This window comes from Loxodonta africana, chromosome 2, assembly GCF_030014295.1.
Source record: "Loxodonta africana isolate mLoxAfr1 chromosome 2, mLoxAfr1.hap2, whole genome shotgun sequence".
In the NCBI taxonomy this organism is placed as follows: Eukaryota; Metazoa; Chordata; class Mammalia; order Proboscidea; family Elephantidae; genus Loxodonta; species Loxodonta africana.
The window spans coordinates 20,184,310-20,194,642 of NC_087343.1; the positions used below are offsets into that span (position 1 = coordinate 20,184,310).

Consider the following 10,333-nt stretch of genomic DNA (forward strand, 5'->3'; position numbering starts at 1 on the left):
AAGCACTTGGCTGGTAACCGAAAGGTCTGCAGTTCAAATTCACCAGCTGCTCCACAGGAGAAAGATGTGGCAGCCGTGGACACCCTGTAAACAGGGCAGTTCTACTCTGCCAGCAGGATCATTATGAGCCAAAATCAACTCAACAGAAATGGATTTATTTATATATTTTATATATATATATATATATATATATATATATATATATACACGCATTACATATATAACACACATACACACATACACACACACACACACACACATATAGAAGCTCTGGTAGCATAGTGGGTTAAAAGCTTGGCTGTTAACCAAAAGGTCAGCAGTTCAAGTCCACCAGCCACTCCTTAGAAACCCTATGGGGGCAGTTCTACTCTGTCCTATAGGGTTGCTATGAGTCAGAACAGGAGGCAGCTGCAGGATCTAGTGCAGGCAAAAGCCAGGACAGCCACTTATATTCGAATGCAGGCCACATGCCCAAGGAAACTCCCTTTCAACTGACTGGCTACTCACAGCAGATCCCATTATGGGGGTGATCCCATATAAACACTGAGAATCATGGGCCAGCCAAGCTGACACACATTCTTAACCATCACAAGAGACAAACTACAAAGTAGAAAATAAAAGACATCCTCATCCCCGAAATCAAGAATGGTCATCTCTGGGAGGAGTGAGAAGGTGTGATCGAAGTGGAGAACATCGGCGTTCTGGGGTCCAGGCGGTATGTTACTTCATGACTTGGACAGTGGTTCTCAGAATTGACTCAACAACAGTGGGTTTCATTTGGTTTTATGTATATTCATACACACATACACATAGTTTTAAAATAACTGTAACCTGCCACCAAGTAACCACCCCCCAGTCAAAAATAGTGTACCCCAGAACCCCCATGTTCTCTGCTTTGATCACACCTTCTCACTCCTCCCAGGGATGTCTCTCTTGATTTCAGGGATGAAGCTGTCTTTTATTTTCTACTTCGTAGTTTTGTCTCCTACGTATGTATCCTTAATCAATGCTGGGTTTTTTGCACCTTTTACAACTTCAAATAAATTGGGTCACACTGCACATATTACTTTGTGATTCTTCTGCCCAAAATTACATTTGGAAAATTCACCCATGTTGCTACCTGTAGCTATAGTCTGTTTTCATCATTATATAGTATTCTACTGTTAAGAATAAATGTACCACAATTTACTTAGCCATTAAAAAATATTTAAGGACATTTTTAGAAAGCATTTTTCCTCCTCATTGCCTATAGAAAATGCAAGTCCAGGCACTCAGGATGGCATTGGAGGCAACTACTATCCCCCAAATCTGACCCCCACCCACCTAGTCAATCTTGTCTCTCACTACCTGCTTTGGTCACTCTATTAACCAGTTGCCACCAAGGCAATTCTAACTCATAGTGACCCCATGTATGCAGAAGTAAAACTGTGCCCCACAGGGTTTCCAAAGGTTGATCTTTTTTTTTTTTTTTTTTAACTGGAAGTAGATCTACAGGCCTTTTCTCTGGGGCACCTCTGGGTGGACTTGAACCTCCAACCTTTCAGTTAGCATCATCCTGGGACTCTGTCTAAGACGGTACTAGACCCATAGAGCCATTTTTTCCTAGCCTCAGGACAGCCCCTCACCCAGCCCATTTCTTGGAATTTTTTCTTTTCCTCCTCAAAACCTCCTATAAGAGAAACAGCTACAGGCTGGCCAAAACTGACTAAAAACAGGTCCTGCCCTCTATGTTGGCACTCCATATGACCTTTAGCTCATTAACTGCCTCATACATGGTAAATTCTCCACCACTGGGTAGAGGGCTGACATGCTAATGAATAAAAATGGCTAAGTTCCTCCTTCCTCGGAAATGGAACTCAGGCCCTAGAAAATACTTACTCATTCTGCAACACCCTGCGCCAGCGTGGGCACCATTTTCTTTTGTAACTGATCTTGCCTATGTAAACCAACCTCAACAAGCTGCCTTTGAGCAGTTTTGGAAGGCACTTAGCCCCAACTGTCTCCTTGCTTGGCCAACCAATAAAAAGTTGCCTTTCATTCTCTCTAACTTGGAGAGTCGTACCTCACAGAACGGAGAGTTCCCAGCAACATGACAAGGTCTAGTTCAAGCATGACCTCATTATGAAGACACTCACAATCTCTTCCACACACAATCCCCACCACCTTCCAAAAATGACATCAAAATGAACCATCCTTTCTGACTCTGCTCTCACACTTGCTTCATGCAGCCTTGAGTTATACCCATTTTTTTTTATGGCTATGTCTTTTTGGTGCATAGCACGAAAACCTTGCAACTAACGGCCATGTTAGAGATTTTGAAGTCAAACTCAAAGTCCCAAAAGCTACTGTTTGTATCAGGAAAAAAGCATTCAAAAAATATAGGCTGAAATGAAATAACACCAAATAAAGTGAAGACAACCATCATTATTGGTTGCTTAAGATAATATTTGAGTTCCTCATATTTCTAACATTGATCTTTTTGTTTTTCTCATGGAAAATATAATGGGGTTCCTGGGACACAGAATGTTAAAGGGTCACATAATCTAGGATCGCTTGATAAGGAACACACTATCAAAAAAAAAAAAAAAAACCAACAACCTAATTCCCTTGAAAAGTGTTTTAACCCAAGAAGTAACAAATAAAGAGGGGGGGAAGCTCCAAAAATTAAATGAAATTAATACATTTATCAGAAATTCCAATCAATTACAACATAAAACACAAAATCAACGATAAGTATTTCCAAATTTAAAGATCAGGACTGTTAGCTTTCTGTCAAGGGAAATACATGCATGGAATGTAGACATGCAAACAGGAGAAGAAATAAAACAGATAAGCAGAAAGCTTCCTGAAAGTGAAGAGGATTTGAAGCACTTATTGATGAAGGCAAGGACGACAGGCTCCGGTATGAATGACACCTCAATATAAAGAAAACAAAAATCCTCACAATGGGACCAATAAGCAATGTCATGATACACAGAGAAAATATTGAAATTGTGAAGGATTTCATTTTTCTTGGATCAATAATCAACACCCTTGGAAGCCCCCCAAAAAACCAATTAGCCATCAAGTCAATTCAAACTCATACTGACCCTACAGGACAGAGTAGAACTGCCTCATAGGGTTTGCAAGACTGTAAATCTTTATGAAAGGCGACTGCCACATCTCTCTCCAACAGAGCAGCTGGTGAGTTCTCACTGCCAACCTTTCTGTTAGCGGCCAAGCGCTTAAACCACCAGGGCTCCTTCGCCCATAGAAGCAGCAGTCAAGAACTCAAACAACATATTGCATTTAGCAAATCTGTGGAAAAAGATCTTTTTCAAGTCTTAAGTTTAAAAGCAAAGATGTCACCTTGAGGACTAAGGTGTGCCTAACCCAAGCCCTGGTGTTTTCAATTTCCTCATATGCATGCGAAGCTGGACAAAGAGTAAGAAAGACCAAAAAAGAATTGATGTCTTTGAATTGTGGTGTTAGGGAAGAATACCGAATATACCATAGACTGCCAGAAGAATGAACAAATCTGTCTAGGAAGAAGTACAGCCAGAGTGCTCCTTAGAAACAAGGATGGAGAGACTTCGTTTCACGTACCTTGGACATGTTATCAGAAGGGACCAGTCCCTGGAGAAGGACATCATGCTTGGTAAAGTAGAAGGTCAGCAAGAAAGAGAAAGACCCTCAACGAAATGGGCTGCAACAATGGGCTCGAACACAGCAACAACTGTGAGGATGGTGCAGGACCAAACAACATTTCGGTCTGTCATACATGGGGTCACTATGAGTCAGAACTGACTTGATGGCATCTAATAATAACAACAAGCAGGAAGCCAGAATTGGGCTGAGTGCCTGGCCACTGTTTGCCTCTCCAGCAGAGTCATAAATAAGATGGAAGATACCGCTCCTGAATAATACCAAATGTGCCTTTCAAATTATTTTATACAAAAAACGCTATTCTCAATATATGTTACTAAAAGGTCAATCAATTCAACAGCACACGACAACAACATGTTACTAAGAGTAGCCATGGGGGAAAATATTTACAGCTCACGTACAAATTAGGCTAAAGTCCTTAATATAAAAAAAAAGCTCCTATGAACCAATAAGAGAAAGACCAATGGCCCAATTTTAAAAAATGGAAAAAAGTTATTTATAAACAGAAAATGCAGACTAAAGACACTTACAGTGGCTCTTGAGCATAAGAAAAAAATGTTCAATCTCATAGAGAAATGCAAATTAAAACCAAATGGGGATATCTTTTGTCATCTATCAGATTTGCAAGATCAAAGAGTTTGATAAAATGCTGCTGGCCGGGGTGCAGAGAAACAGGCAGTCACACACACTGCCGGTGGAAGTACCCATTGATAGAACTTCAAAGAGGTGCAATACCGTGAAACCCATCAAAATTACAAGCGCATGTCTCCTTTGACACAGCAATTCCACTTCAGAGAATTTACCCTACAGAAATACTTGCATATATGCAAAATGATACATGCACAAGGCCATCAGCTATAACGCTGTAATACCAAAGTTTGGGAACAACCTTAGTCCATCAGTAGTGGGCAGGTTAAACTTTCAGAATTCTATGCTTCTGAAAAAGAACGAGGAAGTGATCGGCAAGATATACTAAGAAGAGTAATGTCCATATACCCATTGCCATCCAATTGATTCCAACTCACAGGGGCCTTGTAGGACAGGTGAGAACTGCCTAATAAGGTTTCCAAGGCTGTAAGCTTTACGGAAGCAGACTGCCACATCTTTATGCTGTGGAGTGGCTGGTGGGTTCAAATCGATGACCTTTCAGTTAGCAGCCAAGCGCTTAACCACTGCACCACAAGGGTTCCTTATCACCCATACAGTATTCCACAATTTGCCTAGAATACTAGAAACTGGTAACACTGATTGTCACTGGGCAAAAACTAGGTGGCCAGGGACAGGCTTGAGAAAGCGAGTTTTAGAGTATTTACCCTTTTGCGCCTTTCCAGGTGGTGATGCAGCTAAGGGCTTGGCTGTTAACCAAAAGGTGGGCAGTTCAAATCCACCAGCTGCTCCTTGGAAACTCTATGGGACAGTTTTACGCTGTCCTTTACGGTCACTATGAGTTGGAATTCACTCGAGGGCAATGGGTTTTACCTTTTTGTACCTTTAAACTTTTGAACCCTGAGAATGTATTAGCTATTCTTAAAAATAAAATTTTAAATAATAACCAAAAAAAGCTTTAGAAACATGTCCCCCATTGGTAAGATACATGAGATAATAAGATCTGAGCCTCTTCACAACCCTAACAGTATTTGGCCTGTTGCCCAATCGAGAATAATACAATATATTCTTCATCTGAATGTTTGTGTAACTTCATAACAGGCTGGAGTTTGGGTTTTTTTTTTTTATTGTGCTTTAAGTTTACAAATCAAGTTAGTCTCTCATATAAAAATTTATATACACCTTGCTATATACTCCTAGTTGCTCTCCCCCCTAATGAGACAGCACAGCCCTTCCCTCCACTCTCTCTTTTCGTGTCCATTCAGCCAGCTTCTGATCGCCTCTGCCCTCTCATCTCCCTCCAGATAGGAGATGCCAACAGAGTCTCATGCGTCTACTTGATCCAAGAAGCTTACTCTTCACCACTATCATTTTCTATCCCATTGTCCAGTCTAATCCCTGTCTGAAGAGTTTGCTTTGGGAATGGTTCCTGCCCTGGGCTAATAGAAGGTCTGGGGACCATGACCTCTGGGGTCCTTCTAGTCTCAGTTGGACCATTAAGTCTGGTCTTTTTATAAGAATTTGGTGTCTCCATCCCACTGCTCTCCTGCTCCCTCAGGGGTTCTCTTTTGTGTTCCCTGTCAGGGCAGTCATTGGTTGTAGCCAGGCACCATCTAGCTCTTCTGGTCTCAGGCTGATGTAGTCTCTGGTTTCTGTGGCCCTTTCTGTCTCTTGGGCTCATAATTACCTTTTGTCTTTGGTGTTCTTCATTCCCCTTTGCTCCAGGTGGGTTGAGGCCAGTTGATGTATCTTAGATGGCCGCTTGCTAGCATTTAAGACCCCAGACATCTCTCTCGAAAGTGGGATGCAGAATGTTTTCTTAATAGATTTTATTATCAGGCTGGAGATTTTTGAAATAAACTCTACCTTAGCTGTTACAGAGAGCTAAGAGATATAGCTAAGATGCCCAAGGTAAAGTTAATTCACACTCAGGGACCCGGATAAGACAGACATAGGTCATGTGAGGAGAAAAACAGGACTAGGGCAGAAGCTGCAGAAAAATCTTCACATTTCTCACGTTAACCTAGAAAATTGAGGGTGGAGTAAACTGTGTATATTCCCAAACTTTAAGGTGAAGAAATCTAGGTCCTGTTCAGATACGTGTTTCTGAAACTTGGCTTATTCTGCACACTGGGGGTCATGTTTGTTCTGTAGGCACATTAGCAAACAGAGGCTTCCCCCGGACCCCACCCTCATTCAGGTCGGGAGCCTTGACAGGATAAGTCCTTCAGTAAAGGGGCCAGACACTTCCCTACCTCCTTAACAGCGAAAAGCACTTTTTAGAGAGACAGACCTGTTGATTGTGGGCTTTTAGGAAAGCATTCCTGTGTGTTCTCTCTGTTCATCACCTAAAAATATGTCTGTTTTCCACACTGTGCACACCTGGAGGGAGGGATGCTGTACATAATCCACCTGTCTGCCGACTGTTTTCTGGTCAGGGAGTAAAGACGGTAAACCCAACACTCCAGGGAAAGGAAAAACAAGCCATTCAAGGCCCATCTCAGGGGGCTCAGGAAGGCGGCGCAGCCTTGAACGTGTATCTAGGATGGTCCAGATTCGCCTGCTCGGGGTGCAGAATGAATACAAGCTCAAGCACGTTGGCTCAGGCATGCTTGGGCGAGCAGGTCAAGACCTGCGAGTTATAGAAAGGAAAAGCCGAAGTTTTCCAGCACGCCGGGCACACCTGTAGGGACAGGTGCGTGCAGGTTAGCTGACCACCTCCAGTCTCAGGCTGGATACACCCACGAGGTTGACTACTGTTTACAGGCGAGTGTGTCTGGAGGCAAGGTGAAGTGTCTACCTGTCCGAGGCAGGTGGCCCGGAAAGTGGGGCCGGGCTACGCTCTTTCTTCTGCAGTGCCCAGCGTGCGCCCCGCCAGCCCCCTCCCCGGCCTCTGGGCGCGCCCTCCGCCCGCCCGCCCCGGGGCGCCCCAAGGTCACCTGCCCTCCCCAGCGCCCCCACCCACCCGGGCTCTCACCAAAACAGCAGGTTGGCGCCGACGAAGGCGAGCAGGCTGCGCAGCGGCCTCTCCCAGCTCAGCAGCTCGTCGGCGCGGCAGCCCAGCCACAGCACCGGTTCCCCGAGCAGCCAGGTCTCGGCGGCGGCCGCCCGGCCCGCGGCCTCCTCCACCTGCCGCTCGGCGCCGGCCGCCGCGAGCTGCTCGTGGGCTCCCTCCTCCTCCTGCGCCTCCTCGCGGGGAGCTCGGGCCGGGCATCCCTCCTCCGCGGGCTCCGAGGGCGCCGGGCTCGCCATCTTCCGCGGCGCGGCGAGGACGCGGACGCGCGGCGCGCCTGGGTGTCGGCGGGTCCGGGCGCGGGGCGCGCAGCGCGGGGCGCCGGTGGTTGGGTGCCTTGTGACGTCAGCCCGGGCCGCGGCGGGGGCGCCGCCCGGGGAAGTGGGTGCGGCCAAGTTTGCGCGGGGGCGGGGCCGGGCGGCATCCCCGCGCGGTGGGTGCGCAGCTGCGCTCTCTCCGGAGCGCTCGGACCTGGCCCTGGCTTCGCCAGGGACCACAGAAAATGAACGCTACCCCCTTTTTGTTTCCGACTGGGGGAGTGGGTCTGAAGTAGAGGTGACGCCGCTGCAGGTTACTTATCTAAAATGAAGTCAAGGCTACAAGCAAAATAAATTGGACACCTCCACTGTCTCAAGCCAGGGCTACCGCCCGCCGGTCCTGGAGCCTGTGACAGCGGATTTCAGCCCCATCGAGTCCCCTCACCTTCCCCCAGCCCAGTGCCCTCACAGGGCACAGCCTGCACAAACCATAGGCATTGTGGTCTTTGGCATCCTGGAAGTACCATGAGGATATAAATGTTGGACTGAGAAAGCAGGGAAAAAAAAAATTGGAGTCAATTACGGAGAGCCTGATCCTCTCGTTTACAAGTGAGGAAATGCAAGGCCGCGGCGCTGGAGGAAGGCCCTTTCCCTCTGTGACTCTGGGTTTCTTGTGGGTAAAGTGACTTGGCTCAAAGGCACAGGTGAGTGGGGTTGCACTCAGTAAGGGACATCCCTGCCACCAATAAAAAGGGTGAGGGTGTGCTGTTGCTCTTCTCACATCCATTCTTTGTTCTGCGTTTTCGTTTCACAGTTTTCTTTACAAAGGTACTTCGATATTTAAATGTCATTTTACCTTTATAAAATTATGTAGTGTTCTTGCCCAGTGCCCCCCAAAGACACACCCTTTCCCAATTTTAAGGAGAGTACACTCCATAATAAAGAAGCTGACTCGATTTTTGCTGTCAGAGTACTCACCATCATCATCATCATCTACAGGCATTTATAGACAGGCCATTCTGTCACTGCAAAAGTAGTAGCAATTATTGAAAGCTTCCTTGGAAGTGCTGGCACTGGGAAAATTCAGGGCACTTTCATAGTTTCTATGTAGCAGAGCGAAGAACAGAGTCGAAGTTATATAAACCAGATTTGGCAAGCCCAGATTGCAGCTCTTTCAAAGTCACTGAGGTCTCCTGTCACAAGCAGGCACCAGGGTGGAGGAGAGGAGGCAGTGAGCAGATGACAGGGTCTCCTGGGACCTCACAATGCTGAGCCTCTTTGGCCCTGGGGCTTCTGGCTGAACAGTTGTGGGAGATGGGGAGTGATTGTATATGCTCGCTTTTCACTATTTGTGTTTTATAAATGTTTCTATTGTTTAATCTCCCAGTTCTTGCTTCTAGGATAAAACATTATCCCTCTCCCCCACCTGTACACACCCATCCCTAGAGCTCTGCATGCAGTAAAGCAGGGCTTTCATATCTGAGTCGACCACTAGAACCAGCCAGCTTTCACAGGCTGCCTGGGGCTCCTTCCCAGAGCGCTCAAAGCCCTCTGCCTCAAGGGATTGTCTGGAGAAACATTCCTTCTGCTGATCTGAGTGGTCCTTGCTTATGTTTATACATGCATGTTGTTGTTCTTGTTAGGTGCTGTGGAGTTGGTTCCCAACCCTATGCACAATGCAAGGAAACACTGACCAGTCCTGCACCACTCTCAGAATTGTTGCTATGCTCGAGCCGATTGTTGCAGCCACTGTGTCAATCCATCTCATTGAGGGTCTTCCTCTTTATCTGCTGACCCTCTGCTTTGCTAAGCAGGATATCCTTCTCCAGGGACTGATCCCTCCTGATGATATGCCAAAGTATGTGAGATGTAGTCTTGCCATCCTTGCTTCTAAGGAGCATTCTGGTTGTACTTCTTCCAAGACAGATTTGTTTGTTCTTTTGGCAGTCCGTGGTATATTCAATATTCTTTGCCAACACCACGATTCAAAGGCATCAATTCTGTCAATTCTTCGGGCTTCCTTATTCATTGTCCAGCTTTCACATGCGCATAAGGCGATTGAAACACCATGGCCTGGGTCAGGCACATCTTATTCCTCAAGGTGACGTCTTTGTTTTTTAATACTTTAAAGAGATCTCTCGCAGCCCATTTGCTCAATGCAATGTGCCTTTTGATTTCTTGACTGCTGCTTCCGTGGGAGTTAATTGTGGATCCAAGCAAAATGAAATCCTTGACAACCTCAGTCTTTTCTCTGTTCATCATAATATTGCTTATTGGTCCAGTTGAAAGGGTTTTTGTTTTCTTTATGCTGAGGTGTAATCCATACTGAAGGCTGTGGTCTTTGATCTTCATCAGTAAGCGCTTCAAGTCCTCTTCACTTTCAGCAAGGAAGATTGTGTCATCTGTGTATTGCAGGTTGTTAATGAGTCTTCCTCCAATCCTGATGCCCCATTCTTCTTCATTTAGTCCAGCTTCTCGGATTATATGCTCAGCATACAGAATGAATAGGTATGGTGAAAGGATACAACCCTAATGCACACCTTTCCTGACTTTAAACCACACCGTACCCCCTTGTTCTGTTCGTTACACGTGCATACACATATGTAAAAATCTATCCATTTGTGCTTTGCAGATGTGTGTACTTTTCTGTATGTATATTATATCTGAAAGAGGTATATTCCCAAAGGCCATGCACAGGTTTAGTGAGTACCTGCTACATGCCCAGTACTTCTCCACGAACTGTGGATACTGCTTCCACCCACAGGAAGTTCAGTCCAACAAGGAGCCAATTACAAGCGTGGTCAATGCGGTG

The 10,333-nt window shown here is 45.8% G+C and overlaps 1 protein-coding gene across 1 annotated transcript in view; it reads right to left on the reverse strand.

Moving 5' to 3' along the window:
- The window catches only part of RETREG1 (reticulophagy regulator 1), a 184,138-nt gene extending 176,804 nt beyond the window's left edge, over positions 1-7,334 (reverse strand). Inside the window, exon 1 of the mRNA XM_010588078.3 lies at positions 7,229-7,334. The gene's annotated coding sequence lies outside the window, so the exon portion shown is untranslated. The remainder of the gene's footprint in view (positions 1-7,228) is intronic.
- Positions 7,335-10,333: the final 2,999 nt, after the last annotated feature.